The sequence below is a fragment of the Oncorhynchus mykiss genome, chromosome 22 (assembly GCF_057628025.1).
Source record: "Oncorhynchus mykiss isolate SJ-2025 chromosome 22, ASM5762802v1, whole genome shotgun sequence".
Taxonomy (NCBI): Eukaryota; Metazoa; Chordata; class Actinopteri; order Salmoniformes; family Salmonidae; genus Oncorhynchus; species Oncorhynchus mykiss.
The window spans coordinates 12,868,855-12,883,815 of NC_143043.1; the positions used below are offsets into that span (position 1 = coordinate 12,868,855).

General features: G+C 39.6%; 1 protein-coding gene across 3 annotated transcripts in view; it reads left to right on the plus strand.

Annotated features, from left to right (window-relative positions):
* The first annotated feature begins 5,359 nt into the window (after nucleotides 1-5,359).
* gulp1a (GULP PTB domain containing engulfment adaptor 1a) overlaps nucleotides 5,360-14,961 on the plus strand; it is a 144,983-nt gene continuing 135,381 nt past the window's right edge. The window contains exon 1 of one of the 3 annotated variants that reach the window (XM_090215515.1): nucleotides 5,360-5,490. The gene's annotated coding sequence lies outside the window, so the exon portion shown is untranslated. The remainder of the gene's footprint in view (nucleotides 5,491-14,961) is intronic. The other 2 variants (XM_090215514.1, XM_090215516.1) reach the window with 2 other exon arrangements.

Consider the following 14,961-nt stretch of genomic DNA (forward strand, 5'->3'; position numbering starts at 1 on the left):
TAGTTTTGATGTCTTCACTATTATTCTACAATGTAGAAAATAGTAAAAAATAAAGAAAAACCCTTGAATGAGTAGGTGAGTCCAAACTTTTGACTGGTACTGTATGTATGCACAGGAGGTAACGCCGAGTAATAAGGGAGATTACTGAGTCTGTAAATAGTACTAAGTGAATGTGGATGAGAATATTCTGTGCTAGACTAATTCACTGAACAGGGGCTTAGCCCCGGTGTGAGAGTTGTGTGAGATGACGTGTTATCTGGATGTTTTTTTCTAAAGAGTTCAACAAGGGGATTAAACATGGGAAACGGAAATAGTACGCGTAGGATGGAGAATCCGTGCTGGGAACCATAAGGGCCGTGTAGTGTAATGGAAACAAAAAAATTGGTAGTGGGGTACTGAACCAAACGGAAGACTGGACAAGATGGACAGATGGACATTTCCCTGTTGATGGGACACTGAGCACAGAAAGACTGGAACCAGGAGCTCATTGGGAAGAGGAAACTTACGTGCTTGGGCGTGGTGTAGTATTTGGCTAGAGCAAGGAGTCTGGGTAGCGAGGCAAAGATATTGGTGTTTGACTGTAAGAAAGCTTTATTCAGCAGTAGTTTAATCCCATTTACCATAAAACACACCGAACAGTAACATAGAGCTTCACAGTATACAACTGTTTTTGCTATTCATGACACTGAAATCTTTCTGGGTCTTACTTTGGATTTCGACTCTACAGTATGTGTTGAAAATCATTTAAAGTATTATTGCTCACAATTGTATTACATTGAGTGCATCTCACTGTTATTCACAAAATGTGTCTGTTTCAATTGTAGCTCATCATTATTTTATCTAAAGTACAAGTAAAATATTGTGAAGAACAAATCCAAACCACATAAAGTTATAACTGTCTTCTGTGATGCCATAATTATAAATGTTCATGTTACAGATTGTGAGCTCGCTACATAGAATTCATGCATCTCTGTCTATGTGCAGTGAAGTTAATCTGTTCCGTGCAGAACGTAATCTGTATTAGAAATGTATTGATGTTTTAGGCCATCATAGATTTGCCTAGAATGCTGGGCTTTTTGTCGGGCAGATTATCACATTGTGTGATGGGAAATGCACCCAGTTGCAGAGGAGGGGAGGAATTGCTCTGCCTGCAAGGCTCCGATAACAGGAGCGAAAATGGCATCTTCGTTAGAGAAAGTAAATTAAATTGACAGGGCTTGGTGTTTAAAATAGCTGGGACAGAGGGGCAGAGCCTTGACTGATAGGCAACTTCCCAAATCTCTGATGTTTATCAGTTCTTTGAGAGTGCAGTTTTAGCACCATTTTAGTCATCAGCATTTTTTGTGCTGTAAGTATTTCATCTCACTGTAGCAGTGACGGGATGGTCATTCAAGCACACAAAACATATTGTTTAGTATATCATTCATGCTGACTCAAGCATCATTCTCATGGTATGTGTCCTTGTTTGTGTTTCTTGTACTGTAATTATGCCACCATCCTGAGGTTTAGCATTGAAGCTAGTTTAGGTCATGATAATACCATGGCTACCTTATCATCTCCCGTTCCCAATTGGATCCTTCAACCCCTACATCTCCTCTGAAATTCTTACCCAAGTCATTGCTGTAAATTACAATGTGTTCGAATTCAACTTGGTATACTACTGAGGGTTAATTAAACTACTGACTTAGTGAAAGAAAGCATACAGTATAATACATGGGTATTATTATATTGCCTTACCATTTCATCATTTTAATGACTGTTTTTTTCCGATTGTTCATAAAACGACTTAATTACTAATCCCTTGTCTCTCTCTCTGGAGCACAAGTCGACACTGACTCAAATATGATATTCCCATAGGAAAGTGTATTATGAAGGCTCTCTTGGTTCATCAACGCTAACTGCAGGGTCTTATTACATTATACAACACTAAGCTGAGCGAAACCAAACCTAATATATGATGCACTTTAAACCAAGATTAAAATCTCCTCAGCTAACAGTGATTTTGAACCAGGCTGATGTCGTCTACATCCAATGAATAACAGACAAACAAAACTGTAAGGATCACAACTAGCCTTACAAGTTTGCAGCAGTCACAGTTTCTTTAGGTGTATTTGAGTATTAAGTCAACATTTATGGGATACCCCCTTCCACCTAACCTCGTTCACAACAAGGTTACCATCCACCTTCCTCCCTCAGAATAAACAACGGGGAACAGACCTCTGCTCTCAGCATCTGTGGCAAATAATTTTTTTTTTTTACGAACAGTGAGGGAAAAAAGTATTTGATCCCCTGCTGATTTTGTACGTTTGCCCACTGACAAAGAAATGATCAGTCTATCATTTTAATTGCAGGTTTATTTGAACAGTGAGAGACAAAATAACAACAAAAAAATCCAGAAAAACACATGTCAAAAATATTATAAATTGATTAGAATTTTAATGTGTGAAATAAGTATTTGACCCCATCTCAATCAAAAATATTTCTGGCTCCCAGGTGTCACACTCTTAAAGGGAGTGCTCCTAATCTCAGTTTGTTACCTGTATAAAAGACACCTGTCTACAGAAGCAATCAATCAATCAGATTCCAAACTCTCCACCATGGCCAAGACCAAAGAGCTCTCCAAGGATGTCAGGGACAAGATTGTAGACCTACACAAGGCTGGAATGGGCTACAAGACCATCGCCAAGCAGCTTGGTGAGAAGGTGACAACAGTTGGTGCGATTATTCGCAAATGGAAGAAACACAAAAGAACTGTCAATCTCCCTCGGCCTGCGGCTCCATGCAAGATCTCACCTCGTGGTTGCAATGATCATGAGAATGGTGAGGAATCAGCCCAGAACTACATGGGAGGATCTTGTCAATGATCTCAAGGCAGCTGGGACCATAGTCACCAAGAAAACAATTGGAAACACAGTACGCCGTGAAGGACTGAAATCCTGCAGCGCCCGCTCGGTCCCCCTGCTCAAGAAAGCACATATACAGTGGGGCAAAAAAAGTATTTAGTCAGCCACCAATTGTGCAAAGTCTCCCACTTAAAGATGAGAGAGGCCTGTAATTTTCATCATAGGTACACTTCAACTATGACAGACAAAATTAGAAAAAAAATCCAGAAAATCACATTGTAGGAGTTTGAATGAATTTATTTGCAAATTATGGTGGAAAATAAGTATTTCTGGCTCTCACAGACCTGTAACTTCTTCTTTAAGAGGCTCCTCTGTCCTCCACTCGTTACCTGTATTAATGGCACCTGTTTGAACTTGTTATCAGTATAAAAGACACCTGTCCACAACCTCAAACAGTCACACTCCAAACTCCACTATGGCCAAGACCAAAGAGCTGTCAAAGGACACCAGAAACAAAATTGTAGACCTGCACCAGGCTGGGAAGACTGAATCTGCAATAGGTAATCAGCTTGGTTTGAAGAAATCAACTGTGGGAGCAATTATTAGGAAATGGAAGACATACAAGACCACTGATAATCTCCCTCAATCTGGGGCTCCACGCAAGATCTCACCCTGTGGGGTCAAAATGATCACAAGAACGGTGAGCAAAAATCCCAGAACCACACAGGGGGACCTAGTGAATGACCTGCAGAGAGCTTGAGAATGACAAAACCCATGGCCAATGCAACAAAGGAGTGGCTCAAGAAGAAGCACATTAGGTCTTGGAGTGGCCTAGCCAGTCTCCAGACCTTAATCCCATAGAAAATCTGTGGAGGGAGCTGAAGGTTCGAGTTGCCAAACGTCAGCCTCGAAACCTTAATGACTTGGAGAAGATCTGCAAAGAGGAGTGGGACAAAATCCCCCCTGAGATGTGTGCAAACCTGGTGGCCAACTACAAGAAACATCTGACCTCTGTGATTGCCAACAAGGGTTTGCCACCAAGAACCAAGTCATGTTTTGCAGAGGGGTCAAATACTCATTTCCTTCATTAAAATGCAAATCAATGTCAAATTTTTTTTACATGGGTTTTTCTGGATTTTTTTGTTGTTATTCTGTCTCTCACTGTTCAAATAAACCTACCACTAAAATTATAGACTGATAATTTCTTTGTCAGTGGGAAACAAACAACATCTAGAGGGGAATCAAATACTTTTTTCCCTCACTGTGAATCTGAAAACTCATCCAAATGTAAGCAATGTCTCTGCTGATGGACTTTCATAGTCTCACCTGAACATTTCTGCCATCAATATTTCAGAGATATTTTGTGCGAGTCTTCTTTTGAATGCTGGTGTGATGAGCTGTGATGGTGATGGATATCTTGAGCGGTTCTTTTCCGCACTCTTCTTAATTTCACCGATGGAAAATGTCCACATGTACATTTCCTGTGAGTACCCTTGTTGAAATGCAATGTTGAACTGTAATGGATGTGTTAAAAACAATAGGAGATAAAAGGGTGCAATTTCCAAAATCTAAGCCATAAACCTAAAGGATCAGGAACTCTGAAATAATCCCATCCCATAGCCCTACTCTCTTAATAATAATAAAAACATGTAAACCACACAGATTCCCCAGATATGTTTTTAATCTGTGATAGGGTAACGGCCGTTGTTGGTGGAAGAAGGTGAGGACCAAGGTGCAGCGTGGTATGTGTCCATATTTATTAAATGAACACGGAAATAACAAAACTAACAAAGAGCACGACCGAAAACAGTTCTGGCTGGTGCAGACACACAACAGGAAACAGAAAATAATCACCCACGAAACACAATAGAAAACAGGCTCCTAAATATGGTTCTCAATCAGGGACAACGATTGACAGCTGCCTCTGATTGAGAACCATACCAGGCCAAACACAGAAATAGCAAATCATAGAAAAGCTAACATAGACAACCCACCCAACTCACGCCCTGACCATACTAAAACAAAAGACATAACAAAATAACTAAGGTCAGAACGTGACAGATAGAGACCTTGGGATAAAGGTGAGATAAAGGTAAATTAGTTTGTTCTAGATCCAGCCATGGGACGATTTTTTTATTGAGAGAATGGTCGGGTATCTGGAACATAATTAGAAATGATTTGTAGACTGCAAATTGACCACAAAAAGCTGAAACAGATATAATATTTGAGCAAAACAAAATCATTTAAAATATCTTGCTTACATTTCTACACAATCACTTGTCTGGTTCGAAATATATAATGTATTGACTTATACAAACATGGCTTGTACGAATTACAATGACTAATACCTGCAATTTAGTTCCAATTTGTCAGTTGATGATTAAAAAAATTCAGCTGCAAATTACCCTGAAAGGTGGCACTTGATGTCCAGAAGTATGTCAATTTGGTCACGAACCCATGGTCTGTCACTTTAAATGTGCAGCTTGCTGGCAATTCCAGAACAGCTACGTTAACCCGAGTCCGTGACGTCACTAACTTTTACCAGCAGCTCTGTGTTGAGGAGATGAGAGGACGGAATGAGAGTGTGTTGATGTGATATCGTCGACTACCATTTTACCGGACAGCCTGATAAGTATCGTGTTGTTAGGTAAGTGAGTTGATATTTTTCATGCATCTTTGGCTAACACTTTTCAACAGTTTTGTGTTCGGATGCTTAGTCGCATCATGTTTGTTTAACCTTTTTGTTGTTTACTGTTCAAAACACTTTAGCGCAGCCTAGTGAAGAATAATGATTAACTTCTTGCAAGTGCAACATGTCTACATTTATTTTAGGCCATTCTATGTTAACCACATCCACGTTTTGCACGGTGATGTTTGCAAGAAACTTTGCACCGCGTGTGGACAGACAGGTTATTATGCTTCAACACGGATGCGGGGATCGTCAAGTGCAAGTAGAATTGAAAGTTTGACTACTGGGAGACATAACGTCACGAGAAGGCAGCATTGCCAATTTGTTAATTGGAATTATGTGCCACAACTGCATGCATATAAATCAAGACACCAGCTCAGTGTTTCAGTTGTTTTTTTCATTGCTGCAGTTTATAGAGAGACCAGTTATAACTCTGTTATTACATGGTCCTTTTCACTCTGATATACTGCTTAAAAACATTTGTTTAACGATTTTTCAGACTTTCAGATAACACACATGTCATTGCCATCCAAATTAAACATTCCACAGCTGATTAATAAAATATTATTTCTGTTATTACTAGTCTACTACTACCGTTACTAGGACCCGTTTTCAATAATGGTGATATTTCTGTTTGCAGATGTCCCGTTAATGATCGTTGTCACTCAGCAAGCTTTATTTTTCACACTGTTCACTATGGTGCCTTCACTTCACAAGCATATTGCTACTTGCTGGTCAATGCGTTGGACAATTTCCTCCATGGGGAAGTATTTTGTCATATAATTGGATCACTCATCCGGTGGTTGGACAGTGTAGAGATTGCACAAATACTTTGGGCACTGCAGTTTTCACCTTAGAGCAACAGAGGAGGTCTGAATGGAAATGACATGCAGTCATTTTCCTCTCAGATAGAACAGGTTTTGGCTTTTATTGTCAGATTTAACTCTGTCCACTAGACTAGAGGACATGTGGTTAGCGTAAGTATGTCTTTGTTGGCATATTTCACATGGTACAAGTACTGTTGAATGCTGTCTGTGTCCTATTCACCTGCCATGTCTCATACATAATTTCTATTGATGTAGATTTTGATCAGTGAAATAGTATTGTACTGTCTCTGTGGTCGTTTGATGAATTGATTGACTGGTTTATTAGGAAATATCTCCAACTCCCAAACAGTGTGTGCTACACATTGCCCATTACCTGAGAAACAAGGATATCTACAGCATATAGCCTACCGTATCTGGGAAAACAATGTTTCCATTGTGATGAACTTGTTTTGGTAAAGTGCTACCGACTATTTCCCAAGCCTTGTTGCTGTTCTAAGATCTCAGAAGATGCTTTTGTTCATCTCATCACGTTCCATTTTGTTAACACACATTTTAGTCAGTCTTAATGCCATGTGTGATGCCTTTAGGCTTTTATTGTACACAGTAAATTGAGAATTAAATTAAGGTCATAATATAAGCAAGGCGACAAAAAACCCAATCTTATTCAGCTAAAACTCCCTGAACTGACATGTAGGCTACAGTGTGTCACCGCAGCATGGTTTTGCTGGGTTTAGGAACGTTCCACTGAATTATACCGTTCTGATTAATGCTGAGCTCTGTGAAGGATGCACTTGAAACAAGTCAAGCGCTGTCAGTCAGTTGTGTGTTGTTGTCTGCAATGGCACTTGTTTGAAGTGCAGTAGAGGGATGATAATCACAGTGATTTAGGTTGACACAGGTTTGGTAGAGTTATTCAACAGTTGAGTGTGCAGATTTGATCATAAGTTAACTCAAAGTTGTCCTTTTCGTTCTCTTGCTTCCTAGATCTTAGTCTTGCCTAGCCTAAATGTTTTTAGGTAATTTGATACATCACATTTTTTTCTGATGTTTTAAATGTTAGAGAATGCTGTGTCTGGCCATAATTGTCTTCAAAATGTCATTTTAGACAGTGACTAATTGATACGTTTTTAGGGTTGGGCAGTATCCAGATTTGCATATCGTCATACAGTCCTTCTGTCATATCGGGATATACGGTATTACCGTCTTAGTATACAAGGGGACACCAAAAAACGCAGAAAAAGCCTAATGGGAGGCTATTACCAGAATGTTAACAAAATTAGCACAAGTAATAGTGAATTTCCATGGTAGCTGCTAGGGTTGCAAAATTCCATGAACTTTCAATAAATTTCCTGGTTTTCCTGAAATCCCGGTTGGAGGAAACCTGGAATCAGGAGGACATAAGCAGGAAATCTGGAATCTTCCAAACAGGATTTCTGGAAAGGATTTATTGAAAGTTCCCAGAATTGTGCAACCCTAGTAGCTGCTGCCTAAATATGTAAATGAGAATAAATGAATTGCAAAGACAGGCAATCCAGCTCATAAAGTTAAACATAAGTATCCAGACCCCTTGACTTTTTCCACATTTTCTTACGTTACAGCTTTATTTTAAAATAGCTATAAAAAAATCACCCTCATCAATCTACACACAATATCCCATAATGACAAATCATAAACTGCTTTTTAGATTTTTTTGCAAATGTATAAAAATATGAGAACTGAAATATCACATTTACATAAGTATTCAGACCCGTTAGCTACAAACCCTGTAGCTACTGATGGATTCTGACTTCTAAACTTGAAATATTGTTACACGGAACCCAAACCGGCTGCGCGCGTGCGCCACCATGTAATGTTTAGAGGGAGGGAGGAGACTTCACCTAAAATGGGGTATATATACACTTGTGCTGGTGGGAACATGTCTTTGTCTGTTCAGCTGTCTGACCCATTGGGTGAATAAACTTGGTTTGAGCTTTTCATAGTTGTCCGTCAGGTTCTAAATAACAGGGTAAAAACTAACTCTACAAATATTCAAATGTATTGAAAAACTTCAAAGAAATTGTTTCAACAGTATTGATGGTATTGACAAACCATCCCGTGGCTCTTTCCAAATACCCTGGTATACAGTATATATGGTATACCGCCCAAGCCTAATAGTTTTGGTACTTACATGCTGACCAGACTGCACAAGTTGATTTTGTCCACCCACACCAGACGCGATCAGGACACGCAGGTTGAAATATCAAAACAAACTCTGAACCAATTATATTAATTTTGGGACAGGTCAAAAAACATTACTAATTTATGGCAAATTAGCTAGATAGCTTGCTGTTTCTAGCTAATTTGTCCTGGGATATAAACATTTGGTTTTTATTTTACCTGAAATGCACAAGGTCCTCTTCTCCGACAATTAATCCACAGATAAACAGTAAACCAAGTTTGTTTCTAGTAATCTCTTCTCCTTCAGGCTTCTTATTCTTCTTTGGACTTTACACGGAGGTTGGCAACCAACTTTAAGGTGCATTACCACAACCAACTGGACTGGATTGTGACCTCAGTTCATCTTTCAATCACCCACAAGGGTATATGCTGCTAAAAACCAATGAGGAGATGGGAGACGCAGGACTTGCAGCGCGTCGAGCATCACAAGTAGAACCAAGTTCTATTTTAGCGCCTGGCTACACAGATGCTCGTTGACACTTGCGAGCAGCGTGGGTGCAATGATTGCAAAATAAATTGACACATACCTGTTTTTCAACACTTGCGCACACGATACGAGCGGTGTGGTCAGCATGTTAGCCATTGTGTCAAGGTTGAGCATTTCCATTGGCCCGACTTTATATCAACAACAGTATTCTCCACGGTGAACTCAGCATTCTCGTTCAGTTCAGTTCATTCTCGTTCAGACACTTCATGTGTCTGTCTGAGTCAGAGACCATACTCAGAGTGACTGATAACATCATTACTATCAGCTGATGCTGCCTATTTTTCACTGTCACTGAGATCTCCATCACTCCGTTAATCTTCAAACAGCTTGCCTGGGAGCTGCTTCTGTTGCACTTACTGCTGCATTCTATTGAACTTGGACTTCGATGCCAGATTTAGTATCACGATACTGTATATCCCGAAACGATACCACGACAAAAAAAGGTGTATCAGCCACAGTCACAGATTGGCACTTGATCCAGACAGATAAACTCAGCTACTGCTCTGTTCAATCGTTGTTCAATATCATTACATTTAACATTGTTATGTAAAACATTTTGAGACTGTGTAACTGTAATTCAAGATGTAGCCTAGGTCTATTCACAAAATAGGTGAATGCATATTATTCAATAGAAGTGTGTGCATGCATTGAGTTATTGAGCTTGTTTGAGTTGATTTCATGGTGCTACAGATGACATTTAGGAATTATTCCCTTCCATTTAGGAATTATTTATTGGCTGCTAGAAGAACATATTATTATTTTATTGTACTGATCAACAACATTTACATAGGAGAAGCAATCTCTTCTTTTCTAAAAGTTTTTGCTCTCTCTTTAAGAAAGTAATGACTCATTTGCAAGGCAGAATGTGGCTGTGGGATATGACTTTGTGGCTATGGAATGTAGTGGAAACCAGTCAGGAGACAAAGAAGTGAATGAGTTTTTGTTGGCGAAGGAGACAAAGTGAATTAACAATTTTTGGTGACAATCAGCTTTCAAATCAGCATATTTTGCATATATTACCAAGGAAAGTTAGCTTACATTTAAAGCTGTACACTACCGGCGTCGTCTTCCATTGTAAAAGTCTTCTAGCCCGTACGGACATTATTTTGCAAACAGTAACGAACAGTTTCAACATTCCTACATGCTATGTTGCATCCTTCAAGTGTGTTAACTTCTGTGCAGCGTGAATGGGTAGCTAACAATGTATCCCAGACAGCTCTAGCAATGAGTAAGTAAGAGGAGCAGGCACTTTGCTCTTCACGCTATAAAGTGGCTGCACTGGTACAGACTTGATCCTCCCAATCACTGAGACACATTTGACAGAAGTAACAAACGTAACCAAAATTCTAGTACCAAACTTTAAAAAAACGTTTCGGTATAGCGTGTAACACTACTATTCATCAGAATTGACTTTTGGCCTCATCCTTATCACAGGAAAACAACCAATTAGGCAAAAGGTAATGGACAATCAATGTAGAACCTGCGCATATCTCTCACACATGCTAATAATTAATATCATGTCTATGTGCAAACTACATGATAATGACATTTCAATGTCTGAATTGTCTGTCCTTTAATGCAGCACATAATTAGCCGAGGTAATTTATATTTGTGTCTTGCCTGACTTGGAAATTGACTACCTTAAATGTCAAAGCTTTGAATTTCACAGACGCAATGAGTTAATAAATCTTCTCTGCACTTATTACACATCTCAATTAATTATAGCCCCTTGCAAATGAGGTGGTGGAAAGTGATTAGGTCCTGTTGTAGTCCCCCTTCGGTGCGTGCAAAGTATTTGTCTTAATTTTTTCAGGCAGACGGGTATTGTTGTTATTGAATAAAGGCTTTTCAAGCTGTGATGGGACCCTTTGTTAGTCACACAATGTGTCAAACTGGAAATATATTTGGAACACTCGAGCTACAGAATTAAAAGGCCTACAGTATAAAAGAAAATGTAAATACTGCTCAACTCCCAGGCACACATTAGAATGTATTTTAACATTCAATTGGCATTTTCTGTGTTTTTCTACTTCTGTGCATTTCCATGTAAAAGGACCCATGGGCACTAACATGTAAAGTTCATATGAACATGTCAAACTTTCAAATGAAAGCTATGAGTCTATAATTTTGAGAAATTAAAGCAGATACACTACCAGTCAAAAGTTTTAGAACACCTACTTAGAACACAAGGGTTTGTCTTTATTTAGACTATTTTCTACATTGTAGAATAATACTGAAGATATCAACACTATGAAATAACACACATGGAATCATGTAGTAACCAAAAAGTGTTAAACAAACCTAAATATATTTTATATTTGAGATTCTTCAAATAGCCACCCTTTGCCTTTGACAGCTTTGCACACTCTTGGCATTCTCTCAACCAGCTTCACCTGGAATGCTTTTCCAACAGTCTTGAAGGAGTTCCCACATACAGTTGATGTCGGAAGTTTACATACACTTAGGTTGGAGTATTAAAACTTGTTTTTCAACCACTCCACAAATTTCTTGTTAACAAACTATACAGTGCCTTGCGAAATTATTCGGCCCCCTTGAACTTTGCGACCTTTTGCCACATTTCAGGCTTCAAACACAAAGATATAAAACTATATTTTTTTGTGAAGAATCAACAACAAGTGGGACACAATCATGAAGTGGAACGACATTTATTGGATATTTCAAACTTTTTTAACAAATCAAAAACTGAAAAATTGGGCGTACAAAATTATTCAGCCCCTTTACTTTCAGTGCAGCAAACTCTCTCCAGAAGTTCAGTGAGGATCTCTGAATGATCCAATGTTGACCTAAATGACTAATGATGATAAATACAATCCACCTGTGTGTAGTCAAGTCTCCGTATAAATGCACCTGCACTGTGATAGTCTCAGAGGTCCGTTAAAAACGCAGAGAGCATCATGAAGAACAAGGAACACACCAGGCAGGTCCGAGATACTGTTGTGAAGAAGTTTAAAGCTGGATTTGGATACAAAAAGATTTCCCAAGCTTTAAACATCCCAAGGAGCACTGTGCAAGCGATAATATTGAAATGGAAGGAGTATCAGACCACTGCAAATCTACCAAGACCTGGCCGTCCCTCTAAACTTTCAGCTCATACAAGGAGAAGACTGATCAGAGATGCAGCCAAGAGGCCCATGATCACTCTGGATGAACTGCAGAGATCTACAGCTGAGGTGGGAGACTCTGTCCATAGGACAACAATCAGTCGTATATTGCACAAATCTGGCCTTTATGGAAGAGTGGCAAGAAGAAAGCCATTTCTTAAAGATATCCATAAAAAGTGTTGTTTAAAGTTTTCCACAAGCCACCTGGGAGACACACCAAACATGTGGAAGAAGGTGCTCTGGTCAGATGAAACCAAAATTGAACTTTTTGGCAACAATGCAAAATGTTATGTTTGGCGTAAAAGCAACACAGCTGAACACACCATCCCCACTGTCAAACATGGTGGTGGCAGCATCATGGTTTGGGCCTGCTTTTCTTCAGCAGGGACAGGGAAGATGGTTAAAATTGATGGGAAGATGGATGGAGCCAAATACAGGACCATCCTGGAAGAAAACCTGATGGAGTCTGCAAAAGACCTGAGACTGGGACGGAGATTTGTCTTCCAACAAGACAATGATCCAAAACATAAAGCAAAATCTACAATGGAATGGTTCAAAAATAAACATATCCAGGTGTTAGAATGGCAAAGTCAAAGTCCAGACCTGAATCCAATCGAGAATCTGTGGAAAGAACTGAAAACTGCTGTTCACAAATGCTCTCCATCCAACCTCACTGAGCTCGAGCTGTTTTGCAAGGAGGAATGGGAAAAAATTTCAGTCTCTCGATGTGCAAAACTGATAGAGACATACCCCAAGCGACTTACAGCTGTAATCGCAGCAAAAGGTGGCGCTACAAAGTATTAACTTAAGGGGAGAACACCATCCCAACCGTTACGCACGGTGTGGCAGCATCATGTTGTGGGGGTGCTTTACTGCAGGAGGGACTGGTACCCTTCACAAAATAGATGGCTTCATGAGGGAGGAAAATTATGTGGATATATTGAAGCAACATCTCAAGACATCAGTCGGGAAGTTAAAGCTTGGTTGCAAATGGGTCTTCCAAATGGACAATGACCCCAAGCATACTTCCAAAGTTGTGGCAAATGGCTTAAGGACAACAAAGTCAAGGTATTGGAGTGGAGATCACATATCCCTGACCTCCTATAGAACATTTGTGCGCAGAACTGAAAAGTGTGTGCGCAAGGAGCCCTGCAAACCTGACTCAGTTACACCAGCTCTGTCAGGAGGAATGGGCCAAAATTCACCCAATTTATTGTGGGAAGCTTGTGGAAGGCTACCCGAAACATTTGACCCAAGTTAAACAATTTAAAGGCAGTCCTACCAAATACTAATTGAGTGTATGTAAACATCTGACCCACTTGGAATGTGATGAAAGAAATAAAAGATTAAATAAATCATTCTCTCTACTATTATTCTGACATTTCACATTCTTAAAATAATGTGGTGATCCTAACTGACCTAAGACAGGGAATTTTTTACTAGGATTAAATGTCAGGAATTGTGAAAAACTGAGTTTAAATTTATTTGGCTAAGGTGTATGTAAACTTCTGACTTCAACTGTATGCTGACTCCTCCCAAACCATCTCAATTTGGTTGATTGTGGAGGCCATGTCATCTGATGCAGCACTCCATCACTCTCCTTCATGATACAATAGCCGTTACACATCCTGGAGGTGTGTTGGGTCATTGTCCTGTTGTAAAACAAATGATAGTCCCACTAAACCCAAACCAGATGGGATGTTGTATCGCTGCAGATTGCTGTGGTAGCCATGCTGGTTAAGTGTGAATTCTAAATAAATCACAGACAGTGTCACCAGCAAAGCACCGCACACCACCACACCTCCAGTTTTACGGTGGGAAATACACATGCAGAGATCATCCGTTCACCCACACTGAGTCTCACAAAGACATGGCGGTTGTAACCTAAAATCTCAGATTTGGTCTCCAGACCAAAGGACACATTTCCACCGGTCTAATGTCCATTGCTTGTGTTTCTTGGCCCAAACAAGTCTCTTCTTCTTATTGGTGTCCTTTAGTAGTGGTTTCTTTGCAGCAATTTGACCATGAAGGCCTGATTCACAGTCTCCTCTAAACAGTTGATGTTGAGATGTGTCTGTTACTTGAACACTGTGAAGCATTTATTTGGGCTGCATTTTCTGAGGCTGGTAACTCTAATGAACTTATCCTCTGCAGCAGAGGTAACTCTGGTATTCCATTCCTGTGGCGGTCCTCATGAGAGCCAGGTTCATCATAGCGCTGGCTGGTTTTTGTGACTGTACTTGAAGAAACTTTTAAAATTCTTGAAATGTTCCTTATTGACTGATTCATGTCTTAACATTTATTTGGTTACTACATGATTCCATATGTGTTATTTCATAGTTTTGAAGTTTTCAGTATTATTCTACAATGTAGAAAATAGTAACATTTTGAAAAAAAACCTGTGAATGAGTAGGTGTTCCAAAATGTTTAACCTGTAGTGTACACTGAAAAAACATCCAACAATTTCAACATTTTTACAGAGTTACAGTTGATATAAGGAAATCAGTCAATTGAAATAAATGCATTAGGGCCTAATCTATGGATTCACATGTCTGGGAATATAGATATGCATATGTTAGTCACAAATACCCGAAAAAAACAAATTAGGGGCGTGGATCAGAAAACCAATCAGTATCTGGTGTGACCACGATTTGCCTCATGCAGCGCGGCACATCTCCTTCACATAGAATTGATCAGGCTGTTAATTGTGGCCTGGGTAATGCTGTCCCAGTCCTCTTCAATGGCTGTGCGAAGTTGCTGGATATTGGCGGGAACT